This window comes from Manis javanica, chromosome X, assembly GCF_040802235.1.
Source record: "Manis javanica isolate MJ-LG chromosome X, MJ_LKY, whole genome shotgun sequence".
Taxonomy (NCBI): Eukaryota; Metazoa; Chordata; class Mammalia; order Pholidota; family Manidae; genus Manis; species Manis javanica.
Genome location: NC_133174.1, coordinates 108,865,315 through 108,892,963, shown reverse-complemented (window position 1 = coordinate 108,892,963; position 27,649 = coordinate 108,865,315).

The window sequence follows — 27,649 nt, the reverse complement described above, 5'->3', positions numbered from 1 at the left end:
TAGTTTCACTGGATATAGAAATACAGGTTGTCTGCTTTTTTTTATACTTTGAAGATGTTTTTCTGCTATCTTTCATGGTTTCTGAGGAAAAATCTGCCATCCTTACCATTATTCAGCTATACATATTGTGACTTTTTTCCCTGCTTTCTGTCTAGTTCTCTCTTTATTAATGATTTAAACAATTTGATTCTGTTATGTGTTGGTGTAGTGTTTTTCACATACCTTGGCTTGGGATTCATGCACCTTCTTGGATCTGAGGGTTTATAATCTTCAGCAAATTCAAAACATTCTGGTTATCATTTGTTTAAATATTTTTTCAGTGTCACCCCCTTGTTCATTCATAAACAAATTATGTGTATACTGGACTGCCTAAAGTGACCTTACAGCTGCTACAGTTTTTTGTTTTATTTTCTTGCTGTGTTTTATCTGGGATAACTGGTATCGCTATATCTTCAAATTGACTAATACTTTCTTCTGTAAATTCTAATCTGGCATTATTACCATCTAGTGTATTTTTAATCTCAGATATAGGAGTTTCCATCTAGAAGTTCAACTTGGTCCATGTCTTTACCTTTCATGTCTCTAAGTTTCTGAACATATGGAATATAATTATAATAACTTTTAATTAACATGCCTGCTAATTCTAGTATCTGTGTCAATTCTGGTTTAGTGTTGCTTGATTTCATCATTTGGGATTGAATCTTCCTATATCCTTGTATGACAGGTAATTTTTGACTGAATACCAGACATAATGAATTTTTCCTTGTTTGTTGGGTGTTTGACAATTTTCCACAAATTTTCTTGAACATTGTTCTGAGATACAGTTAAATTACTTGAAAACAGTTTGATTCTTTTTGTTCTTGATGTTAAGATTTGTTAGGTGGTACTAGAGCAGTGTTTAGTCTAGGGATATTTGTTTCCATGATTTATTTGAAATCCTTATATTTACTATACCCAATGACTTATAAATCCTGAGGTTTTCCAACCTAGCCAGTAGTAACATATAATGGCTACTGTTTCCAATCTTGTGTTAATGCCAAGTACTATTAATGTTAGTCCTTTCAGATGTTTCCTTTCCCCAGCTGTGGTAATTTCTTCATACATAAGTAATGATCTAATTACTCTTAGGGGTGCTTTCCACACATCTCTATAATTACCTCTATATACAGATCTTTCCTCCCCATTACTTTGCTTTGTGAACTAACTCTAGCTCCCTGAACTCTCAGTTCCATCTCCTCAACACAGACGTCTACTGGGTACTACCTGGGTTGCCCCTCCCCATGTTATGACCTGGAAGCCCTCTCCAGGCCAAAATCTACGACAATCATCAAGGGTTGGTTCTGTTGGGGATCATTGCCTTTGCTGCCTACCTGATGTTCAGTGTCTTACCAACCATTATTCATTTATTTTGTCCATTGTTTGGTTGTTCCAGGTGTGAGGGTCAGTCTGATCCCTGTTTCTCCATCTTGTGCAGAAGTGCTTTTAAGAACACACCATCCCTGGGGAAATAGTACTCACTGAGAAGTACAATTAGTCATCATTTAAAAGCTGACACTCTGATTCTATCCATACAAGGTACCAGAAACAAGCCTGTGAAGACAATAGAAGGTAGCTGGTTGTGCTTGATACAGTGATAATTTATAGGTGCTGACAATATTACCCTGTTTCTGTGCTTTGCGTGTAGGTCATTAATCCAGGATACTGTTCACTTATTTTGTACTGGGGCTGGAACGAGTCCAGATGGGGAAGCCTTATCAATAATAACCATAATACTGTGCATGTGTATAGATTTATTTGGAGCCAGAGTGACTCCATCTTATAAGATCTGCCATTTGCTTAACTGTTTACTGAACTTCACATTGCTCCCCTCCTATGGAATGTTGCTAGTCCAAGCAGATACCTTTCTTTGTGTGCATATTCCCCAACACTGCCTCTGGTAGAATGTAGTGACAAGCCACACAACCCCTCAGGAGTAATCAATGGGTTGGGGAGTTTCAGCACATAGACCCATAAAGCTTGAGCTACAAACAGGGATCTGGGACAGGCAAAGGGCACAAGGAAATGGAAGAAAAACCCCACTTATTGTCTTGCTGCTGCCCAAGACATGCCTCTGTAAGTAAACCATTTAAACTTGTGATACCTTTCAAGCTGGACTTCTCTGCCTTGTTCTTTCATCTACCATCTCCCTCAGCCTTCAGAAGTTGCTTCCTGCACACTTCCCCAAGCCTAAACTCTTTATCTGTTTATATATTATATATAGACTTAATTACTCATAAAGATCATTCATACTTATTCACTCCTCATTTGATCCTGCATGTATCTGGAAGGCAGTAGAAGATTAGGTATCTTCATACCCATTCACAGAGAGGTTAAATGATCTGCCCAGTCACTTCATTAACTAGTGTCAGAAAAATGGCTGCCACTCAAGTCACCCAGCTTCCTGTCAAGAACTCTTTCCCCACATCCCATGGCTTACTAATGGCCTGTGAAGATAGGATTGGTATACCTGGGCTCTGCCTATTAAATGGGAATGCAGACAAAGCAGATGCTAGGAGAGCGACTGTAGCAGCAATCCCATAGAAATGTAGGAGAACCATCCTCTCATAATATATTTTAATATAATGCAAAATTTCAGGCCCCAGCTGGATATGAAAGCTTGTTTTCCTCCCTCTTAGCCATCATGCATTATTCATGTGAAATGACCTCACTTACATGTCACAGGCAGATTGTGATGACAGACACTCCTTTGGTTCTGGCACACAGAAGGCCTGCTTTCCTGTTAGTCTAACTTGTTCCACTTCCCCTGCTTTATACGCTACCACTGGGACTGTCACTACTCTGTGGTAATGAGCTAAAATGACTGCTTAATCATTGCAGTTATCCCTCATTTTCAGCAAAGCCCTTTTGTGCTCAGCCTTGTCTTCTGTCTTCACAAGGAATCCTATTAAGTCCTTGAATGCAGAGGTCCCATTCCTCATTTCCCTGCCCTAAGGCTCTGCCAGCTGTCCCATCACAGATCGGAGATGGAAGCAGGCTGGCTGGTTGACTGACTGATTTCTGCATTGCTGGGTAACTGCTCCTACCTGGCTGACCTGAATCTTGTGCTCCTGGACTGGAACCAAGAGGAAGTCTGACAGTTTAGAACTTCTCCTTGCGTTGTTTTTTTCCCATCCCTCCTGGCCCACTTCTCTATTTCTCTCACTTAAAAGAGATTATGCAATGAAAAAACCTAAATATCCTGAAAATGTCCAGCTACCAAAATAGACTAAATGTGAAAAAAACTTAAGAGAAGTAGAAAATGACTGACAGAAACAGGTTCTAAAATGAGACATCACTAAAGAAAAAATGTATTGGGGGACGGTCCAGAGAAGAATTTAATAACTATCCAATATTACTGAGTACATAGAATAAAAGGTTCAAGAAAGAGTTCACAGAACTCTATGCTGGTTAATGGTTCTTTGAAGAATGATTTTTGAATGATTTTAGTGGAGTTCTAAGACTGAGAATATGTACAAATTATTCACCTATAAGTTTGTTTTTTTCAATATGTCCTGACCTAAAAAATACTGTAAACCAAGACAATACAATTTGTTTTATGCAAAGATAAGAAAAGGGTTTTTTTTATAGTTACGTACTGCTGAAAACTTTCTGTAGCAGTAAATTTGTTGTTTAATAAGCACAGCAGGTAGGCAGCTTCTACTCAAGAGACTCTCTTGCAGCTTTCTGAGACATGAAAACTAAAAACTAGGTTACGACTTTAAGGCTTCACAGCCACCCTCTCTTTCTCGTTCTTCCTCACCTTGATTTCCACAGCTTATTGTTTGGCTCTTTCTTCCCATCTACACAGACATTCATGGAGAGATTACAGTAATTTTCAAAATGAGTAATGAGTGTATCGGAATTGCTTGTGGAAGCTTTACTAAGACATGAGATAGCGGGCCCTTACCTAAGTTCTGCAGTATCCAACTTTCTGGGAATGTGGCTCAGGTTTTTTTTGTTTTTGAAAAAACAATACATGATTAAGGTGTTCATCCCTGTTAAGATCTTTTTAGATGAACGGATGTGTGAAGAAGTTAAGTCACTGGGTTTGTAATAATTTCTTAGTGCTGCTGTAACAAATTACCACAAGCTTAATGACTTGAAACAACACAAGTTTATTACATAACACTTCTGGAGGTCAGAAGTGTAGAATACTGGGCTAAAATCATGATGTGAAGAGGGGTGCCTTCCTTTCTGGAGGTTCCTTGGGAGAATCTCTTTGCCTTTTCCAGAGTCTAGAGGCTACCTGTACTCCTTTCCTTGTGGCCTCCTTCCATATGCAAAATCAGCAATGGTTGTTTATGCAAGTCTTTCTCTTGATGCCATCTCTCAGACTTTATTTCTTCTGCTTCCCATTTCCCCATTTAAGAGCCCTTATGATTACATTGAGTCTGCTCAAATAATTCAAAATAATCTCTTCAAGGTCATCTGATTAGTAACTGTAATTCCATTTGCAACCTTAATTCCCCCTTCCTTGACTATATTTATGGATTCTGAAGATTAGGACATGGAAAACTATAAGGCACAATTATTCTCCCTACCCAGGGTTGATCTATGTCAACCACTTAATTTGACAGATAAGGCAAAAAGACACAAATAAATGGAAAGATTTATCTAGTTAATGGTATTAATGTCCTCAAAGTTACCCTTCTCCTTATGTCACCCCTGAAATCTAATACCCAAATTCTGCTGATTTGGTACCTATGCATCTAAACCAATTAACAGCGTCCTCCTCCCTGAGACTAACATTGCCAATCTCAGTCTAGACTTCCACCTGATGTTACACAGGTACATGCAGATGTAATAGCATACTGCCTTTTCCAGCAGTCAATTAAAGGCAACTAGACTGTGACAACTGACTCTCAAAGTCCCAGTGGGATCCAAAATGAAGCCTATTTGCCCCATGCTTAGAGATGCATCCTACAGGATTCCTATGTAATCTGAAGATATAGAGTCTGAAGGGAAATTCTATCTCCCATCAGCCCCCAAACAGTTGTTGGCCCCTGCCCCACAGTTTGCTCAGGCAGAGGCTCTCAATATCCCACAGGGAGAATCCCACTCCTGTTCCTGCATCCCAGTCATGACTCCAAGATGGAAATCTACAACTGACCCAATTTCTACTTTTTTTTTTTTTTTTTTTTTTTTGAGAGGGCATCTCTCATATTTATTGATCAAATGGTTGTTAACAACAATAAAATTCAGTATACGGGGGTCAATGCTCAATGTACAATCATTAATCCATCTCAAGCCTAATTCTCATCAGTCTCCAATCTTCTGAAGCATAACGAACAAGTTCTTACATGGTGAACGAATTCTTACAGAGTGAATAAATTCTTACATGGTGAACAGTACAAGGGCAGTCATCACAGAAACTTTCGGTTTTGATCATGCAATATGACCTATAAACCATCAGGTCAAATATGAATATTCATTTGATTTTTGTACTTGATTTATATGTTGATCCCACATTTCTCCTATTATTATTATTATTTTTATTTTTAATAAAATGCTGAAGTGGTAGGTAGATGCAAGATAAAGGTAGAAAACATAGTTTAGTGCTGTAAGAAGGCAAATATAGATGATCAGATGATCAGGTGTGTGCCTATGGACTAAGTATTAATCCAGGCTAGACAAGGGCAGCAAGACATCCACGGATGCAGAAGATTTCTCTCAAAGCAGGGGGGGTGAGGTTCTGAGCCTCACCTCTGTTGATCCCCAAATTCTCACCTGATGGCCCCCCTGCGACTGTGCCTGTCTTAGGTTGTTCCTCCCTTGAGGAATCTTACCCGTCTCTGGCTAACCAGTCATCTTCTGGGGCCATACAGGGAAATGTAAAGTTGGTAAGTGAGAGAGAAGCCATATTGTTTGCAAAGGTTAGCTTTTTACTTCTTTGCAGATTTATGCCCTGTGGCTTCTATGCCCAGCACTTGTCTCGAGGTATCTTTACCACCTGGAGGAATTATGATACTCGGTAAATTCGATATGAGGCACGAATTCTATTTAAGGTTTGTAATTAGGAAGGAAGAAGAAAAGCTATAGATGTAGCATATGAAGGAAACTTGGGAGGATTGATTATTTCTTTGACATATCTTCTTGTATAGTACCTTAAGTATGTATAGGTTTTAAACTACTAACTAATTTGCACACACATATTAACATAATAGGAATACGGTGACATAAACAAAGCAAATCTATAATTACCAGCCATCTCCAGTGAAGCCAAGAAAACCATTTAGGCACCCTAGGCATTTGTGAAAATTTATCTATGATATGATGGATATTGTCCAACTGTACTTGAACCATCAGACAAATTAAAGCAGCCCATTTCTGGGATCTGTTCACATCCCATATGTTCTTTTAACCATAGATAGTCTATAGTCATGAGATTTTGGGGTGCTACAACTTGCACCCCTCCCAACTCCTGGTTGAGTTCCAACAGTACAGATCCAGTCAAATTCGTTGTCTCACTGTATGCACATGCCAGCCTAGACATCTCCCTCCTCCTTCTTATGGCAAGTCCAGGAGACAGTGGGCTGGATGCAGCCACAACCGCAGCATCGTCCGGATCCCTGTGGAGGCTTTTTGATGATCATCCCCCGGCACGAGTCCTCCAGAGAGTGCTGATGCCGGAAGCTCCTCCTCATATCGTATCTTAGTTCATTTTCTGGGTATCCAAGCTAGGCCTTGATCTTCTGCATAGAAACAAAGAGACCCTTTGCCCACACTTTGACATGCCCTCTATACCACTGTGCAGAACTCATTGGAGGTCAGCACACAGTAACTGCTCTTTTTTTTTTTTTTTTTAATTAAGAGAAAGGAATATTATCAGAAAAGAGTACCTCCATAGCTGATCATCTGACACCCTTTAAGTGATCAACATTAAGGATATTTAAAGCATGCGTTGATCTTTGATTTACCAATAGTTTTATCCTGTCAAGGAGTAATCCCCCTTTTCTTTCTTTCTTTCTCTTTTTTTTTTTTTTAATTTTTAATCTATATTTACATGAAGAATACTATGTTTACTATGCTCTCCCCTATATCAGGTCCCCCCTAAAAACCACATTACGGTTACTGTCCATCAGCTTAGCAAAATGTTGTAGAGTCACTACTTGTCCTCTCTGTGTTGTGCAGCCCACCCTCCCCTTTCTCCCTCCCCCCATGCATGCTAATCTTAATACCCCTTTCTTCTTCCCCCCCTATTCCTCCCTGCCCACCCATCCTCCCCAGTTCCTTTCCCTTTGGTACCTGTTAGTCCATTTTTGGGTTCTGTAATTCTGCTGCTGTTTTGTTCCTTCAGTTTTTCCTTTGTTCCTATACTCCTCAGATGAGTGAAATCATTTGGTATTTCTCTTTCTCCGCTTGGCTTATTTCACTGAGCATAATACTCTCCAGCTCCATCCATGTTGCTGCAAATGGTTGGATTTTTCCACTTCTTATGGCTGAGTAGTATTCCATTGTGTATATGTACCACATCTTCTTTATCCATTCATCTACAGATGGATATTTAGGTTGCTTCCAATTCTTGGCTATTGTAAATAGTGCTGCGATAAACATAGGAGTGCATCTGTCTTTCTCAAACTTGATTGCTGCATTCTTAGGGTAAATTCCTAGGAGTGGAATTCCTGGGTCAAATGGTAGGTCTGTTTTGAGCATTTTGATGCACCTCCATACTGCTTTCCACAATGGTTGAACTAATTTACATTCCCACCAGCAGTGTAGGAGGGTTCCCCTTTCTCCACAGCCTCGTCAACATTTGTTGTTGTTTGTCTTTTGGATGGCAGCTATCCTTACTGGTGTGAGGTGATACCTCATTGTAGTTTTAATTTGCATTTCTCTGATAATTAGCGATGTGGAGCATCTTTTCATGTGTCTCTTGGCCATCTGTATTTCTTTTTTGGAGAACTGTCTGTTCAGTTCCTCTGCCCATTTTTTAATTGGGTTATTTGTTTTTTGTTTGTTGAGGCGTGTGAGCTCTTTATATATTCTGGACGTCAAGCCTTTATCAGATCTGTCATTTTCAAATATATTCTCCCATACTGTAGGGTTCCTTTTTGTTCTATTGATGGTGTCTTTCGCTGTACAGAAGCTTTTCAGCTTAATGTAGTCCCACTTGCTCATTTTTGCTGTTGTTTTCCTTGCCCGGGGAGATATGTTCAAGAAGAGATCACTCATGTTTATATCTAAGAGGTTTTTGCCTATGTTTTTTTCCAAGAGTTTAATGGTTTCGTGACTTACATTCAGGTCTTTGATCCATTTTGAGTTTACCTTTGTATATGGGGTTAGACAATGGTCCAGTTTCATTCTCCTACATGTAGCTGTCCAGTTTTGCCAGCACCATCTGTTGAAGAGACTGTCATTTTGCCATTGTATGTCCATGGCTCCTTTATCAAATATTAATTGACCATATATGTTTGGGTTAATTTCTGGGGTCTCTAATCTGTTCCACTGGTCTGTGGCTCTGTTCTTGTGCCAGTACCAAATTGTCTTGATTACTATGGCTTTGTAGTAGAGCTTGAAGTTGGGGAGTGAGATCCCCCCTACTTTATTCTTCTTTTTTAGGATTGCTTTGGCTATTCGGGGTCTTTGGTGTTTCCATATGAATTTTTGAATTATTTGTTCCAATTCATTGAAGAATGTTGCTGGTAATTTGAGAGGGATTGCATCAAATTTGTATATTGCTTTCGGCAGGATGGCCATTTTGACGATATTAATTCTTCCTAGCCATGAGCATGGGATGAGTTTCCATTTATTAGTGTCCCCTTTAATTTCTCTTAAGAGTGACTTGTAGTTTTCAGAGTATAAGTTTTTCACTTCCTTGGTTAGGTTTATTCCTAGGTATTTTATTCTTTTTGATGCAAAGGTGAATGGAATTGTTTTCCTGATTTCTCTTTCTATTGATTCGTTGTTAGTGTATAGGAAAGCTACAGATTTCTGTGTGTTGATTTTGTATCCTGCAACTTTGCTGTATTCCGATATCAGTTCTAGTAGTTTTGGAGTGGAGTCTTTAGGGTTTTTTATGTACAGTATCATATCATCTGCAAATAGTGACAGTTTAACTTCTTCTTTACCAATCTGGATTCCTTGTATTTCTTTGTTTTGTCTGATTGCCGTGGCTAGGACCTCCAGTACTATGTTAAATAACAGTGGGGAGAGTGGGCATCCCTGTCTGGTTCCCGATCTCAGTGGAAATGCTTTCAGCTTCTCGCTGTTCAGTATAATGCTGGCTGTGGGTTTATCATATATGGCCTTTATTATGTTGAGGTACTTGCCCTCTATTCCCATTTTGCTGAGAGTTTTTATCATGAATGGATGTTGAATTTTGTCAAATGCTTTTTCAGCATCTATGGAGATGATCATGTGGTTTTTGTCTTTCTTTTTGTTGATGTGGTGGATGATGTTGATGGATTTTCGAATGCTGTACCATCCTTGCATCCCTGGGATGAACCCCACTTGGTCATGGTGTATGATCCTTTTGATATACTGTTGAATTCTGTTTGCTAATATTTTATTGAGTATTTTTGCATCTACATTCATCAGGGATATTGGTCTGTAATTTTCTTTTTTGGTGGGGTCTTTTCCTGGTTTTGGTATTAGGGTGATGTTGGCTTCATAGAATGAGTTTGGGAGTATTCCCTCTTCTTCTATTTTGTGGAACACTTTAAGGAGAATGGGTATTATGTCTTCTCTGTGTGTCTGATAAAATTCCGAGGTAAATCCGTCCGGCCCCGGGGTTTTGTTCTTGGGTAGTTTTTTGATTACCGTTTCAATTTCTTTGCTTGTAATTGGTTCGTTTAACTTTTGTGTTTCTTCCTTGGTCAGTCTTGGGAGGTTGTATTTTTCTAGGAAGTTGTCCATTTCTTCTAGGTTTTCCAGCTTGTTGGCATATAGGTTTTCATAGTAGTCTTTAATAATTCTTTGTATTTCTGTGGAGTCTGTCGTGATTTTTCCATTCTCATTTCTGATTATGGTGATTTGTGTTGACTCTCTTTTTCTCTTAATAAGTTGGGCTAGAGGCTTATCTATTTTGTTTATTTTCTCAAAGAACCAGCTCTTGGTTTCGTTGATTTTTGCTATTGTTTTATTCTTCTCAATTTTGTTTATTTCTTCTCTGATCTTTATTATGTCCCTCCTTCTGCTGACTTTAGGCCTCATTTGTTCTTCTTTTTCCAGTTTTAATAGTTGTGATGTTAGACTATTCATTTGGGATTGTTCTTCCTTCTTCAAGTGTGCCTGGATTGCTATATACTTTCCTCTTAAGACTGCTTTCGCTGCATCCCACAGAAGTTGGGGCTTAGTGTTGTTGTTGTCATTTGTTTCTATATATATATTCCTTGATCTCTATTTTGATTTGTTCATTGATCCATTGATTATTTAGTAGCATGTTGTTAAGCCTCCATGTGTTTGTGAGCCTTTTTGTTTTCTTTGTAGAATTTATTTCTACTTTCATACCTTTGTGGTCTGAAAAATTGGTTGGTAGAATTTCAATATTGTGGAATTTACTGAGGCTCTTTTTGTGAGCTAGTATGTGGTCTATTCTGGAGAATGTTCCATGTGCACTTGAGAAGAATGTATATCCTGTTGCTTTTGGATGTAAAGTTCTATAGATGTCTATTAGGTCCATCTGTTCTAGTGTGTTGTTCAGTGCCTGTGTGTCTTTACTTATTTTCTGCCCGGTGGATCTATCCTTTGGGGTGAGTGGTGTGTTGAAGTCTCCTACAATGAATGCATTGCAGTCTATTTCCCTCTTTAGTTCTGTTAGTATTTGCTTCACATATGCTGGTGCTCCTGTATTGGGTGCATATATATTTAGAATGGTTATATCCTCTTGTTGGACTAAGCCCTTTATCATTATGTAGTGGCCTTCTTTATCTCTTATTACTTTCTTTGTTTTGAAGTCTATTTTGTCTGATATTAGTACTGCAACCCCTGCTTTCTTCTCACTGTTGTTTGCCTGAAATATGTTTTTCCATCCCTTGACTTTTAGTCTATGCTTATCTTTGGGTTTAAGGTGAGTTTCTTGTAAGCAGCATATAGATGGGTCTTGCTTTTTTATCCATTCTATTACTCTATGTCTTTTGATTGGTGCATTAAGTCCATTTACATTTAGGGTGACTATTGAAAGATATGTACTTATTGCCATTGCAGGCTTTAGATTCGTGGTTACCAAAGGTTCAAGGTTAGCTTCTTTAGTATCTTACTGCCTAACTTAGCTCGCTTATTGAGCTGTTATATACACTGTCTGGAGAGTCTTTTCTTCTCTCCCTTCTTATTCCTCCTCCTCCATTCTTCATATGTTGTGTGTTTTGTTCTGTGCTCTTTTTAGGGGTGCTCCCATCTAGAGCAGTCCCTGTAGGATGCCCTGTAGAGGTGGTTTGTGGGAAGCAAATTCCCTCAGCTTTTGCTTGTCTGGGAATTGTTTGATCCCACCATCATATTTAAATGATAGTCGTGCTGGATACAGTATCCTTGGTTCAAGGCCCTTCTGTTTCATTGCATTAAGTATATCATGCCATTCTCTTCTGGCCTGTAGGGTTTCTGTTGAGAAGTCTGATGTTAGCCTGATTGGTTTTCCTTTATAGGTGACCTTTTTCTCTCTAGATGCCTTTAAAACTCTTTCCTTGTCCTTGATCCTTGCCATTTTAATTATTATGTGTCTTGGTGTTGTCCTCCTTGGATCCTTTCTGTTGGGGGTTCTGTATAATTCCATGGTCTGTTCGATTATTTCCTCCCCCAGTTTGGGGAAGTTTTCAGCAATTATTTCTTCAAAGACACTTTCTATCCCTTTTCCTCTTTCTTCCTCTTCTGGTATCCCTATAATACGAATGTTTTTCCTTTTGTATTGGTCACATATTTCTCTTAGTGTTGTTTCATTCCTGGAGATCCTTTTATCTCTCTCTATGTCAGCTTCTATACGTTCCTGTTCTCTGGCTTCTATTCCTTCAATGGCCTCTTGCATCTTATCCATTCTGCTTATAAATCCTTCCAGGGATTGTTTCACTTCTGTGATCTCTTTCCTGACATCTGTGATCTCCTTCCGGACTTCATCCCACTGCTCTTGCATTTTTCTCTGCATCTCATCCCATTGCTCTTGCATTTTTTTCTGCATCTCTGTCAGTATGTTCATGATTTTTATTTTGAATTCTTTTTCAGGAAGACTAGTTAGGTCTGTCTCCTTCTCAGGTGTTATCTCTGTGATCTTTGTCTGCCTGTAGTTTTGCCTTTTCATGGTGATAGAGATAGTTTGCAGAGCTGGTACAAGTGACCGCTGGAAGAGCTTCCCTTCTTGTTGGTTTGTAGCCTTTTCCTGGGAGAATAGCGACCTCTAGTGGCTTGTGCTGGGCAGCTGTGCGCAGACAGGGCTTCTGCTTCCTGCCCAGTTGCTTTGGGGTTTATCTCCACTGTTGCTGTGGGCTTGGCCTGGCTGGGGCTGTTCCTCCAAAATGGTGGAGCCCCGTTGGAGGGGGAGCAGCCAGGAGACTATTTATCTCCGTAAGGGGCCTCTGTGCTCCCTGCTGCCCAGGGGGTTAGAGTGCCCAGAGATCCCCAGATTCCCTGCTTCTGGTCTAAGTGACCTGTCCTGCCCCTTTAAGATTTCCAAAAAGCACTCTCCAAACCAAAACAACAGCAGCAACAATGAGAGAGGGAACAGAAACAAAGAGAAAAAAAAAAAGGAAAAAAAAAGGAAAAAACAAGCGATTTTTTTTTTTTTTTTTTTTTTGTCCTCAGGTGCCGGTCCCAGGCACCCGCTCACTGGTCCTGCTGCCCTGTCTCCCTAGCACCAGGGTCCCTGTCCTTTCAAGGCTTCCAAAAAGCACCCACCCACCGGTCCCGCAGGGAAGGAACGCTCAATATTCTTTGTCCTCAGGCACTGGTCCCACGCACCCGCTCACCAGTCCCGCCGCCCTGCCTCCCTAGCACCGTGGTCCCTGTCCCTTCAAGGCTTCCAAAAAGCACTCGGCAAAAAGAGAGGAAAAAAAGGGGGAAAACGCGCGATTTCTTCCGTCCTCAGGTGCTGGTCTCAGGCAACCACCCACCGGTCCCACAGGGAAAAATGCGGGATATTCTTTGTCCTCAGGCGCCGGTCCCAGCCACCCGCTCACCAGTCCCGCCACCGTGCCTCCCTAGCACTGGGGTCCCCATCCCTTCAAGGCTTCCAAAAAGCGCTCGCCAAAAAGAGAAAAAGAAAAAAAAGGGGAAAAACGCGCGACCTCCTCCGTCCTCAGGCACCGGTCTCAGGCACCCGCCCCCAGGTCTCGCAGGGAGAAACGCGGGATATTCTTTGTCCTCTGGCGCCGTTCCCAGGCACCTCCTCACCGGTCCCGCCACCCTGCCTCCCCAGCAACGGGGGCCCGTCCCTCTAAGGCTTCCAAAAAGCGCTCGCCAAAAAAAAAAAAAAAAAAGCGCTCCGGTTTCTCTCCACCCGCCGGGAGCCGGGGGGAGGGGCGCTCGGGTCCCGCCGGGCTGGGGCTTGTATCTTACCCCCTTCACAAGGCGCTGGGTTCTTGCAGGTGTGGATGTGGTCTGGATGTTGTCCTGTGTCCTGTGGTCTCTATTTTAGGAAGATTTTTCTTTGTTATATTTTCATAGCTCTATGTGTTTTTGGGAGGAGATTTCCACTGCTCTACTCACGCCGCCATCTTGGCTCCCTCTGGCAATTTCTACTTTTATAACATTGAAATTACATCCCCATCTTTGATTTGTTTCTTCAGCTTACTCACTCTTTTTAGCTTAACCTTCCATAATCTGCCATTTCTTCTCCAGGACAGGACACTCTCTTGTCCAAATGGATGCCCACTTAATACTTGTTGAATGAATTAATGAATGTGTGAATGAGTGAATGGATGAATGAACGGGCTATTGGAATAGCCTGTATTTGGTTCCTCTGTCTCCAGTCTCCCTCCCATCAAACACATCTTTCACATTTCTGCTAGAGTGATCCTCATAAACCAAGGGTCTAATCTAGTCCTTCCCTAGCTTCCAGTTGCTTACAAACTAAAGTCCACATTTCTTAGCTTGGCATTTCTTAGCTTAGCTTGGTTAATCCAAAATTAACCCCCTAACGAACTTTCCAGCATGTTCTCCTACTACACTAGCTCTCCTCTAATGCTCTCATTTTATTTCCCATATCTCCTTTCTATAGCTACAGCTAATGCTCTTCGGTCCCTGACTGCAACCTGCTCTTTATGCCTGCTGCTTCACACTCATGTTTTTCACCACTTGGAATGCATCTCTCTGTCCCTTCCATTCTCCATGAGCTAAGCTTCAAGCATTTTTCAAGTTCTAGGATTTGAACTACTCCCTCCATTAAAGCCTCCCAAAGAACTCTGCAGTTCTTAAGCATTTTGTATCCTACACAGAGCTTTTCCCTAAATACAGACTAATATATGTTTATTAAATAACTGCTGATTTTATAATAGAATAGCATTTAAAATGTTGATGGTTCCCAAACCACAGAGGTGTATTGATTTATCTGCCTTATATTGCACTGGCAGGAAACGGTGTTTAATATATGGTAGAGAGGTTTCTTCCCAGAGAAGAAATCTTTCCAGTCAACTACTGGTTAACCAGAAAAGCCAATTAACCAGAAGATCCATTCCTTGCTCTCAATTATACACACCAATGGAGGGAAGCAGTGAGGCAAATGATCTAAAACAGTAGAAAATAAAAAATTCTGCTCATTGGCTCACAGGCTGTCCCCGCACAGTCTCCCCTCTTTCTCTGCCCACTGCACAACACTCCCTGGCCTCTGGCAGACTCATTATCCTGACTCTGCAGGCTTAGGCTTTACAAAAATGAGTTTAAATTCTCTGCACACACATTAATTTACCTGACATATTGGCTACCTCTGCCAGCCACTCAGTGAGGCCCTGTATGGAAGGTGATAGAGACAAACCATGCATAGTCCCTGCCTGGAAATAATGTATAATATTTAAATAAAAGAAGTTTGCAATCTACTTCAACACTGAATTATATTCACTGCCAACACACCAAGGGACAAGACATATCCTTATCAATTGCAATGGCCTACAAAACCAGAGAGACATGAAATATCATGATACACCAAGGGAAAGTCAAGATTACAAAGTCAAGTTTACTCTATAATCTGGATAGTGTACTGAGGGGAAGTTGAATGTGGAACACATTGGGGTAAGAGTACGGGGGCAGGAAAAGCAAGACTGAAAAGCTGATTGAGGCCAGATTGGTGAAGAGCCTGGTAAAACAAGCCAAAGCATTTGGACTTGATCCTAGAGGCAGTAGTGAACTGGCAAAGGAAACGACGTTGCAGGATGGCAGGGGTGACTGCAGAGTTATGGGAAGGAGCTTGCAGCCCTGGGTTAATCATTCGAACCACAAAATAAATCATCTACAGAGAAAAAAACTGAACCTGAGGATTTGAAGGTATAATTCCCTATTCAGATAACTTTTTCCTGCCTCTAACTGCCTAAGGAGTCATACAGGAGACCTCTCCTAAACAAACAACAAACAAGTGCCCAGTATGGTTTCTTTCACAGGACAGCCATGCAGTAAATGACCATCGAATTCAATACAATGAGAGATGAGGCTTGATAAAGAAAATATTTTAAGCAGCCACCAAGGCTGAGCTATAAAAGGCCATCTGAGTGACTGTCTCCCTGGTACTGCCATAAGTGAAGTGAAATCCTATACTCAGGAAGTCGAAAGAAAATCATGTTCAAAATTCACAGCTTAAAATTCTCAAGTGACTCCCTGCTGCAATTAGGATTAAGTCCAAATTCATTAGTTAGGACTTAAAAGCTTTCCAAGAGTTGGTCCCCACCTACTTTGCCTGCCTGCTTTCCTAATATTACCTAACACAAAGCCTCTACTATAACGAGATGGTCTCTCAAGCACCCACTAAAGAAGTATCAATCCTAGTCTGACCAGAGACATGCTCTATAATCTGGACAGTCTTGACTTTTCTCCCAGGACTGCTGTGCAGTTTCCCATGATAACCAATTATTACAGTGGTCTTTTAAAATGCACACTGTAAATCATAGTATCTGGTGTGTAGTGGTTAGCCTTCAGGACTAAGCCAGCACATGGACCCAATCTCATATAAACAACTTGGTTTGCCCAGTCTTAATGAATGGGTAATGTCCCAATGCCGAAGCTTGCATTACTTTTTAAATTCCACAGGACAGAATTATAAATGGGCAGAGCCCTTGGTACACCTGCTACTGCATGCATACATGATCAGAATCAATTTTAATGATTATGTGTGTGCATGCTTATCCCTCAGAAGACAACCGTGCAGAAGGATGTCTGGGCTTGAAATGAGTTTGCAGTTATTTTAATGATTTGGAATGTATCCATTAATTTGAAATATTCCAAGTAATGGTTTTAGGTTATATTTATTGTCTTTCAAAGTATCCCATAATAACAAGTCAACTATTTGCCCTCTGAGTTAAATTTTAAGACAGCTATAACACTTTCTGATTGAGTATCCACTAGGTACCAAGTGCTTTGATATGTTATTTCCCTAGCACATAATTATTTCAGTTATGTATTAGCAAATAAAATTTTAATTATGTACTTATTTTTCTTAAATTAATTTTCCTTTCATTTAAGCAGTTATATCATTTTATTAAATCATAGAACTGAGATGGAATAATTCAGAAATCCATCTACTTCCATCTCCATAACTACCACTCTAGTAGTCACCATCTCCCATCTAAAATATTGCAAGTCTCCTTTGAGCTTTCTCAGCTTCCCCTCTTGCCCTCCTAATTTATTACACACAAAATAGTAAGAGTCATTATCTTTAGATGTAAATCACATCACTTAATCTCATATTTAAAACTGTCCACTGTCTTTCTACAGAATTTTTGTATACTTGCAAGTTGCTAAGAGAATAGATCTTATGTATTCTCTGCACAAACACATAAAAAATAATTATGTGATCTGATGGAGGCATAAAATAACCTTATTAGAATCATTTTGCAGTATATACGTGTATCAAATTATCATGTTGTACACCTTTAACATAAAGGTGTATGTTAATTATATTGCAATAAAGCTGAAATAAATAACAAAAAAAAACAAGCTCCCAAACTCCCTACCATTCTTATGAGGCCCTCCAGGATCTTCCCTAAGCTCTAGGATTTCTGTGCCTAAAGCCTAGAGAGCCAGGACTCACTTGGCTGCAGAACAGACTAGGATTTGGAGCGTAGATAGCCAAATCAAAGTAAGGTAGACTATCTGCAAAAGTCCCAATTAGAGATAATGGAAGGAGGTGTCATAAGCAAATGCCAGCAGAGTGGCCACTGCTAAAGGGTATATGACCTTTAAGGGCTTAGAAATGAATGAAAAATACCCACAAAAGACCATCTATTATTTTGCTTTGATTGTATCTTCAGATAGAGGAATCTGATTATAGCAAGTCTAACTTGTGCTCTGGACCCCATTCCATGGTACTTACTCAAGAATTTCAATCCTATAATGATGCCCTCTCCTACAACTTCAGTTTCTCCCTCCCTACTGCATTATACTCCTTTGCATACAAACATCACATAGTGTCTCTAATCTTTAAAAAACATGTCTTGACCTTTCATCCCCTTCATATATGATCAAATACCCTGATCCCTTTCCCTAGCACTATTTCTTCAAAGGATTGTGTATGTCTCTTGTCTCTACTTTTTCATATCCCATTCTGTCTTCAACCCACTCCTCTCAGGTTTCTGTCCACCCTATACCCATGAAACCACTATGGTCAAAGTCATCAATAATGACATTCACATCATGAAATGTTAATGGCCATTTTTGCTCCTGTCTTACTTGATTTCTCAGTAGCATTTAGCATAGTTGGCTACTCTCTTCTTTTTAAAACACTTTTATCTTGTGCCTTCTTGTTACCATGCCCTTGGTTTCCCCTCTGACGGGTTGCTTCTACTCAGTCTCCATTGCTGGATCCTCCTCTGCTAGACTTCTTAATGTTACAATGGCTTAAAGCTCTGACCCAGGCACCATTCTCTCATCCATCTATACTCCCTCTAGGTAATTTTATGCAATCTCTTAAATTTAAATCTAATCAATCACTGCAGATTCTCAAATTTGTCTCTACCCTGACAACAACTACCTGACATTTCTATTTGCATATATGATAGGCATCTCAAACTTTAAAATGTCAAAAAAGAACCATCTCTCTCTCACCTTCCAAATTCCTCATTACTCTTCCCCATTTCAGAAAGCAGTATTAACAAATAAATACAACAGCCAACTCAACATCTAGGGGTCATCCCATATGCACTCTTTCAACCGTCATCCTCTAACATCCAGCCCATGAACAAAACCTATTGATTCTACTTCTCTGACCTCATTCATACCACTCTCCTTTCATCCAATACGCTTCACTCAAAATGCCCTTCTGCCTTCAAAATTGCCAACCGGTTACTGTCTTACAACCTTTTGTTCCAGTTGTTCTTTTCTGGGATGTTCTTTTGCCTGATTTTCACATTCGTGTCTCCTTTACATCATTCATTTCTAAGTGTAAACTGTAACCTCCTCAGAAAAGCTGTCTGACTACCCAGTCAGAAACACACTTCCAGTCATTCTCCCACCACTGTCTTTTATTTCATGGCATATAACTGATATTCTGTCACCAAGGTACTTTTGCATTTGTTTATTACTAATCTCCCTCCAACTAACACATAAGCTCCATAACAGCAGGAGTGTGATCTTACTCATTCAACACTATGTTTCTACTACCTATAACAGTGCCTAGCACAGAATAGGTGTTCAAAAATTATTGAATGGATGAACAAATATAAAGAATTTCTAGGATAAGTGATTCTTGGAAGATTTTATCAAGCAAAACAGGGAATAAGTAATTGGAAATACAGTGTAAAACTAGGGACAAATAAAGAAAGGGGCAGAAACCAATGCACCATACCAAGAAGGTTGTTAGGAATTACAAGGACAATAAGAACTCTTTCTTTCATAGCATCCACTCTTTGTTTCTACATGATTGAAGATAAAAGCCTTAAAAAAACTGGGCCTGTGGACTTGTCTTTGAGGTGAACAACGTGTGGGCAGGTAGGAGGACTGTCTCATTCCCTAGCCAGTCTTTGAGACACAGAAGAATCCCAAGAGATAACTCTGGTGGTGATAGCTACTTAGAGGCAAAATAAATAGATAAAGTGCCTGTGTGCTGAGGCATAAAAAGAGAGGAAAGCACAGGATTCAAGATTTGAGAAGCTGAAAGAATGGGACAGCTGGTTGAGATAAGCAGACGGTCAGCATGAGATCGTCCAGAAGTAGGAAGACAGTGATTAGTCTGGCAGATAGATGGGAGGCAGCGTTAGACATCCAGGAACTACCTGTCTGGAAGCAATTAGCCGAGAGTAACCCAAGGGGCTGAAGTCTGAGGCAGAGCTCCAATTTCTAAGAAGGCTAGAGAAAGAAGAAAGCTGAAACCTAAGCCCAAAAGATTCGAGGCTGGGTGTCTAACACAGAAACCCAGTTATAAGGACTGGGTCCAAGAATAGGTCTTGGTCATGAGAACAAATTACAATTAAATACAATGCCTACAATGCTAAATTACTGCCCTAGGGCACCTCAAAATGCCACTATCTCAGACAGTTCTTGCCACAGAGTCTACAGCTAGGCTGAACCAGCAGGTAACTAAAAATGCCCTCAGTTGTGAGAACTGGAGGGTTCTGAGCACAGAGAACCCAGCAGGTCATCACTGAATGTGATGCAAGACACATCTCTGGAGCCAAGGCTTTCTTGGATGATTTAAGGAGCCCAACCTGGTTATGAGATTCATTAATGGTTGAAGGTGCCTAATTATGTCGGTGAGAGGCCACCAGGAATCAGACCTTAATTACTCCTAACCACCTGCTCTCCCCACAAGTCCAGCCAAAACTGGAGATTCTCCTTGAGTTCCCTTGATTTTCATGCTGCTTCTGGGAACCCAATAGCCAATCTCAGACATCAGTAGAAGATTTCCTCCACAGTAGGTCATGTATTAGTCCCCAAAGATTTGGCCTGTAAACTCAGGCATCCTGCTTTTACAGCTAAACTCCAAAATGGTGCTTTCTTAGTAATGCTTCTAAGTATGCATTTGCTTGAACTTGAACAGCTCCTCCACACATTAATAAACACAGAGTATTGAAATATGTGTGGCCAAGAAATAAGTTAAGAATTTAATACAGTTCTCTGTTCTTTCAGCTTGGAGGTAGCATGTGGAAGCTTGCTAAGGCAATTTAATTTCCCTTACCTTGTATAGGCACCATACCAAGTAATTGCATTTATTCTTAGACAAAGGAGTGATTATGATTATTTAGCCATTAGAGATGTGTGATAAGGGTAATGAAGTTTAGCCGAGCAATTGGAACCTTAGATGCTGAATACATTGTAGTCAACCTGCCACTTTATTTTTATAAGTGTACTTTTAAGACCTCAAACAGCTATTATGTTAAAATGGTAACTAATCCAGAGGGCCTTGTTCTGCTGAGAAGTGCCAGGTTGCTCAGATTCTGGAAATGCAAAAATTCTTGCTGCTCAATTCTTTCCTGCATTGAAGATACTAAAAGCCTAAGAGCTGCCTGAACACCTCCAAAGGGAAGGCATAGTCCTCCTATCAGATTACAGTTGACATAAATTATCTATGTTTCGCTTGGTCAGAAATTTCACAAGTAGTTGGGATTCAATGCCTCCAATAAGCTGAATATGGCTTATATCATATGCCTCCATCAAAAGTCAGCTTAAGCCTGACTTCGTCTGTGAAGCCTTCCCCAGTCAAACTGAGGTAGACTGAGGACAGCTTTCCTGAACTTCCTATCATGGCAACTCCATGGAACACTTCCATTATGGCAATTATCACAAAGTATGCATTCATTTGCTAACCTCCATGGTGTCTGATTTGATCATGAGATTCTTGAGGGCAGGGGGCCATTTTAATTCATCAGTGAACTGTGAAAATCTAGCATGGTACCTGGCACATAGAGATGATCCACAAACATTACTTAAATAATCAATGAAGTAAAATGTTACAACACAAGCTTAACTAATTTGTCTGACTCAAGCATCTCCCACCCATTCATCGATTCACAGATGACATTTAAATGATGCTGCTTTAAATTAATAAAGTTCTCTGTTGATCTCCTCTTCTATGACTCATAATACGAAGAATAAAAGACATGGAATCAGCCCTGCAAGGGTTGCAATATTACTTGGGGGAGAATATGGGCGATCCTAAAACAGCCTGATGGCAGTTGTTTTTCAGTTGGGTTCAAAGACAGATGAGAGGACAGAGGGTCAGAGTAGCACTGAGGAAGTAGGATTGTACCTGAGCCTTGAATAATAAGTTTGGCAACAATAAATAAATAATAATAGGCTGAAGTCAAAGCAGAAGCCAAGGAAGGCCAAGAAATGATGTAGCATGCATTAGACATGAGGAGTTAATTTGGATAGGCAACATGAATATAGTACAATGAAGGGCGATGAGCAAATGCCATCAATGAACAGTAAGGTTTTATGTGGAAAAAAACTGAGAGTAGGGGGTCCCTAGAGCAATACATGCCATATCGCTACACACCATGATAAGTACTACAGGAGAATGATTTTTTTTTCCCTTTTAGAGCTCTGCATTAGAAGAGTTCACCACGCCCTTTTGTTGGATAGAGCATTGTTTGGGAAGGCATAAAGCAAAGTCTGTCCTGGGGTACAGAGTGACTGAAACGTTCTTGCATCTCACCATCACTGCTCCTGGCAAAAGTCACTGCTGTGAGATAGCTAGATTGAAATGACACATTTGTAGGGACCCTCATGTCTTGCTCACTGCTGTATCAACATCATCTACCACAGTGGCTGACACAAATGAGGCACCCATTAAGTGCACGAGGTCAATGATTGAAAGAAGTAATACTGAAGAACTTGGGATAGTAAATCATGCAAAGTAAATGTTGGCCATACCTATTTAACTATTATGATGTTCGGTACATTAATTTAATGAACACATAGCCTGACATAAATGCTAGGTTCAGGTAATAAAGGCAGAAGGAGATACAGGCTCTGACCTAAAGGGGCAAGGTGTAACAGGTTGGATGGGGCACATGTGTTCACACATCTCCGGACTAATGGAGAAATCCCCCTTTTCACATTTGCCTTATGCAATCTACAGCACAATTGTCTGAAAGTCTCAGAGCATATTCTAGTTATTTCTTACTCCATTTGTAGTGAGGGATATAAACAATAGACATCATCTTCATTTTATAGAGAAGGAACAAAAATTTTTTTAAGTAAGTTAGAAAATTATCTAGATCTTATATCACCTTCCATGCAAGGAAGAGACCAGAGTAAGATTGCCAAAAATGGCTATCTCCCAAGAGCCTGGGTGCAGGAAATGAAAGTATATTGACCAACAAAGACAGATGAAGAAATGAAAATCAATTGGTGACACATTTAAAAACATACTCAAATAGCTTTAACAGGTACGTGTCAAGCAGTAGATACAGAGAATCACTGTGCCATTCTCAGGGTTCAGAGGGCCTCTGTCCAAGGACTACTATGATAACTGGTGTAAGGCCACACAAAAAAAGAGAGCAAGGAAACCTTCTGGGCAGTGAGGAAGTAGCCCTTCTTAAATGAAAGTAACCAGGTACATTCATTTGACAAATATTTTTTACATGCTTATTATATGCCAGGTGTATTTAAGTCTAAGGACACACAGACTCTGCAGTCATTTCTGTTGAGGAACTTGCGAACCAGAGAGAGACAAACGAATAAATGGATAATGTTGATTATGGGATCCAATAGTCAGTGTCATTGGAATACTATCTGTTGGTATCTACTATAAAGAAACTTTTATACATATTCACAACATGGCATTATAAACTATAGCAATGTTCACAAAAGCAAAAATCAGGAGATAACCTAAATGTCTTTCAAATACTAGACTGTCTGCATACACTTACAGCAGAGTCACATTATGTAATAGTGAGCAGTAACTAAAAAGAGTAGGGTAAATCTTCATGTTCTGACATAGATCTCCAAACCACAGAAGTGTGTAACAAAGCAACCTGCCGAACAATGCATGTAGCGGGAGGGGATACTTATAGAGGAATATAGCATTATCTGCAAGGATGTAAGGTTTTAAAAGTTTTTTAACTATTAGTTGAGTAATTAAAAATACTTTTTAGTATGTATATAGTTAATATTATCTTAATCTCTACTGTCTCTTTTTTCCTTCCTAGTATTGTTTTAGTCTTTGTTATTCTTAAATGGATAAGGATGGGGGAAGTAGAAGAAAGAATGTTCTCAGGAAAGAAAGCAAAATGTGCTAAGTCAGGAAAGTCTGAGAGACAAAACAATACTACATCATAGGGCATGAGGGGTGACGGGTACAGAGGTGAGTGGTGGGGATGGTGCAGGGTGAGTTGAAAACAGAATTAAGCAGAGGACAAATCACAAAGGTATATGCATGCCAAGCTAAGGAGCTTGGGTTTTATCCTGAAGATGTTGGGAGATCTGGGAAATCTGGAATGAACTTTAAAAAGTTTTAAACAGGTCCTCCTGCCTATGCATCTACACACACACACACACACTCACACACTGGAAAATACTCAGCCATAAAAAAAATGGTATCTTACCATTTGCCACAACATAGATGGACTTAGAGGGTATTATGGTGAGTGAAGTCAGACAAAGAGAAAGAAAAATATCGTATGATTTCACATACATGTGGAATCTAATAACAAAACAAATGAAAAAACAAAACAGAGAGAGACTCGCAGATGCAGGAAACTGTTAGTTACCACAGGTGGGTGAGGAGATGGGCAAAATAGGTGAAGGGGATCAAGAGGTATGAACTTCCAGTTATAAATTAGTCATAGGATGAAAGTACAACATTAGGGAATATAGTCAATAATAGTATAATAACTTTGACAAAGGCAGGTGGTAACTATACTTAATATGGTGAACAGTTTGTATCATATAAAAATATCAAATCATTATGATATATCATCTCCATTTTTCTCACCTCCCCATTACTGTTTATCCATTGTGATCTGGCTTCTGACCAGTATGGGCAAAATACTAAAAAAAAAGTACAAAATACAAAATACAAAAAAAGTAACAGGATATTGTATGTCAATTATACTTCAATAAAAAAAGACATTGAGCTGTACACCTTAAATATATGCATTCCCATTTGTCAATGTATCTCAATAAAGCTAGAAAAATAAAGCACACAGACTTAAAAAGGCAAGGAAACAAATTCTCCCCTAGAGCTTCCAAAATGGAACGCAGCTTTGTCCACCCCTTCATTTCAATCCAGTAAGGCCACATCAGACTTCTATGAACTGTAAGACAATAAATGGGTGTTATTTTAAGCAAATAATTTGTGACAATTTGTTACAGCAGCCATAGGAGATGAATATGGAGAGAAGGGATACTAGTCAGAAGCCAGATCATAGTGGGATAAACAGTAATGGAGAGGTGAGAAAAACGGAGATGATGAATGAAGATAATTCATTCAAAAATTTTGATTTTGAGCAGAAAGAGATCATTAACAGGAAGAACACAGGGCTTTGAGGGAGGAGTTTTGTGACAGTTTTGATCAAGAGGGGGAATGTAGGAGCATATTTAAATAACACACAGGAAAGAGGAGAGGCAGGAGGCATAAAGGAAAGAGAAGAATGGAGTGGTTTTGCAGGAAGGGAGGAGGTGGAGAATATGGGAAACAGGAACACAGGGGCAGGTAGCAATGTCAAATAACAGATTCAGAAAGCAAAGAGGAACTAGGTGACAGAGGGAACTTGTGGACCTCAGGTTCTGATGACAGGAACTCACTCGTGTCACATGCACAACCTAACTGTCCTTTCCTGGGCACTTAAGACTTAGAAAGTCTGGGAAAAGAGGCAGTTGAGATTCAGAGAAATGACTTGTATAGAAGCACACAGCGATCTCTTGAAGTTTCAACTTCCTCAGCTGTGACATGTTAAATACGATAATGCATGTACTGTGTGTACTGTGAAATGTGTAGCACACAGTAAATACTCAACACAACATGGCAGCTATCATTAGAGGCTAAGTTTTTACACCTTTGATAGCTGGATAGCTAAAGTTGAGAAGCATAAGGTAGCTCATTAGACAAACCTAGGTTTGAGTTTCGGTTTTTTCACTTGCTATGTGGTTTTGGACATAATGATTTATTAATATATACTATATAGGTATCTTGGCTTCACATAACACATAAATGTTCACTTTGGGGCTGAGAATTTAATCCGTTTTGCTAATACTGTCAGAAGCTTTGCTACTGAAGGGGAGCAGAATTTCCCACCCTAAAATATGCCCCTTTGGCATACTGTTTATTTTCGGCTGGTTATTTCTAAACACAGGCACAGGGGAAGGTCTGAAAAACTAGAAGTTCCCCTTTTGTAAGAGACATTTGCATTTATAAGGAAAATCTCCATTTGTATGTATGTCTCATAATGTTGGGGAGGAACCTGGTTCAGAGAGGCACTAAAGTCAAAGTGAAAACAAAGTTGAGAAAGCAATGTAAATTTTACTGCGCCCTCTAACAGAGTAACAGAGTGGGCCTGGGTTAGACAGGCAGGCTGTTTACCGTGAGGCTTCTTTTTATGGTTTTTTGGCAGGGCAGAGACATCCTTGACTGACAATCTTTGGCCTTGGAGGCAGAATCTAATTGGTACAATGACTACCTGGGCTGTGCCCTGATGTTTTTCTTTATCTGGGTAATTGTTTTTCATCTGGGGAATATCTGGACATTCCAAGTCACTCCTGGCCTTTGAAACTTCAACAAATTAGCTAATTAACTCTGTGAGTCTTTTCTGACTCTCCAGTTTTATCTGGTTAACTCTTTGAGTCCCTTTTAGTAGGCTTTACTGGCTTTATTTTCTCTCCACCCCACTCATGTCTATCTTTCTGCCTAACAGCATCAGGAAGAGAAGAATGACTAAATCTATAGAACTTCTCATCTACAGAGAGGACAATGACCAAAACCTGCATGACAACCATAACTGTGTTCACTGTGCATTTCCTGAAAACCTCCTGAAACTACACTACAGGGTTAATTTGTACTGAAACCTGTGAAATGGTGACCGTTCAACTGAAAAGCCAGTGCTGCCTTTTCAAAGATGACCTCTCTAACACAGAAGTCACAACTTGTTTGGTTAAGAAATGTTGCAGGACCCTTGGAGACAGCATCACCCAGAGAAGACCAGCCCAAGCCCAAAAAGCCCACATGTGAGCCTATGCAGCAATGGACCTGCCTGTGTGATCAATGAACTTTCCTCTGTCCTCAAACATTCTTCAGGCAACAGAACTGTAAGAAGGCCTGAGAAGGAATCTGAGAAGACAACCTGAAGCAAGGGTGCATGCTACTAACTTGGAACCCGGACCTGAAATTGTTAGAAAAAGCATCAAACCTAAATGTGATTTATTCCTACCAGGAGGTTTAAACATTTTAAAAGTAAGGTATTAACAAAGGGCCACGTGGTGGAAAATGTGCCAGGAAGCTGCTCAGGCTGAGTGGAGTTGGGGGGGAATTGATAAGGACCTGGCTATACCTGTTTGAGACAGAAAGAAGTTTTAAACCTACCAATGAAATTAAGACAAATATAAGAGAAGCCCTAATATGTATATAACTGGCTTAGGTGATGTCCGGGAAAGAATGTGAACCTTGTAGTACTCAGCCAATGAGGAACCAGGGGAGGGACTTGCATACTAGGGAATAAATTACTTGCGCCAACTGCCCCAGGTGTACCTGCTCACCAGACACCCAATCTTGCAAGACCGCCATTAAAGCCTTGCTCCGCTATTCTCTTTGTCTCCGTGTCCACTTATTGAGTTTGGACCAGTGAGTGTGTTTCTCACAAAATGAAGAACTAGAATTTCTCCATCGTGAGCCAATCATGTGTCATTGTGCTCTAAATTGGCCTTATTCTAATCTTACCCAAACATCTTAAATATCCTTTCTAACCTGCCATCAGGGTGACAGGTTTGAGCCCTGCCTCCTGTCTCCTTAATCAGCCACTTGGCAATAAATTCTCTCTGCTAAAGACCAAACCTCTTAGGACATTGGCTTTCCATTGCACAGACAAGCAGACTCAGTAGGGATTGGGCCCAACTTGCCTCCAGAACATTCCCATTAGTGCCTCACCCCCACCCCCACCCCCACAGCCACCTGACATCTCCTTTTGTCTTTAGCTATAGTATTTAAGGTGGTGGTGGCTTGGGCCATTTCAAAGCATTACCTAGTTCTCCAGGGTTGCTCCCAGGTATACAGGAGGTATACTTATTAAATTGTTTTTCTCCTGCTAATCTTTTTATTACAGGAAGGTTTTTGCCAAGAACCTAGAAAGGTAAAGGGAAAATTATTTTTCCTCCCGTACATTATTCAGGGGTTACAAATTCTGCAGGACCTATAATATTTGTACCTTGCCTTCTACAAAAGAATTTAACTAATTGCCTGCTGGCACAATTCTGTTAACAAGCTGGAAAGAAAGAGCACAACAGTCAACAGCTCTTATTCAGTTCTCAAAGGATTCAAACAAAACCCAACAGAAAATTCTGAAAAGCCTCTCTTTATCTTGATGAGTATGTAAATATTCATGATAACAGTTGATGA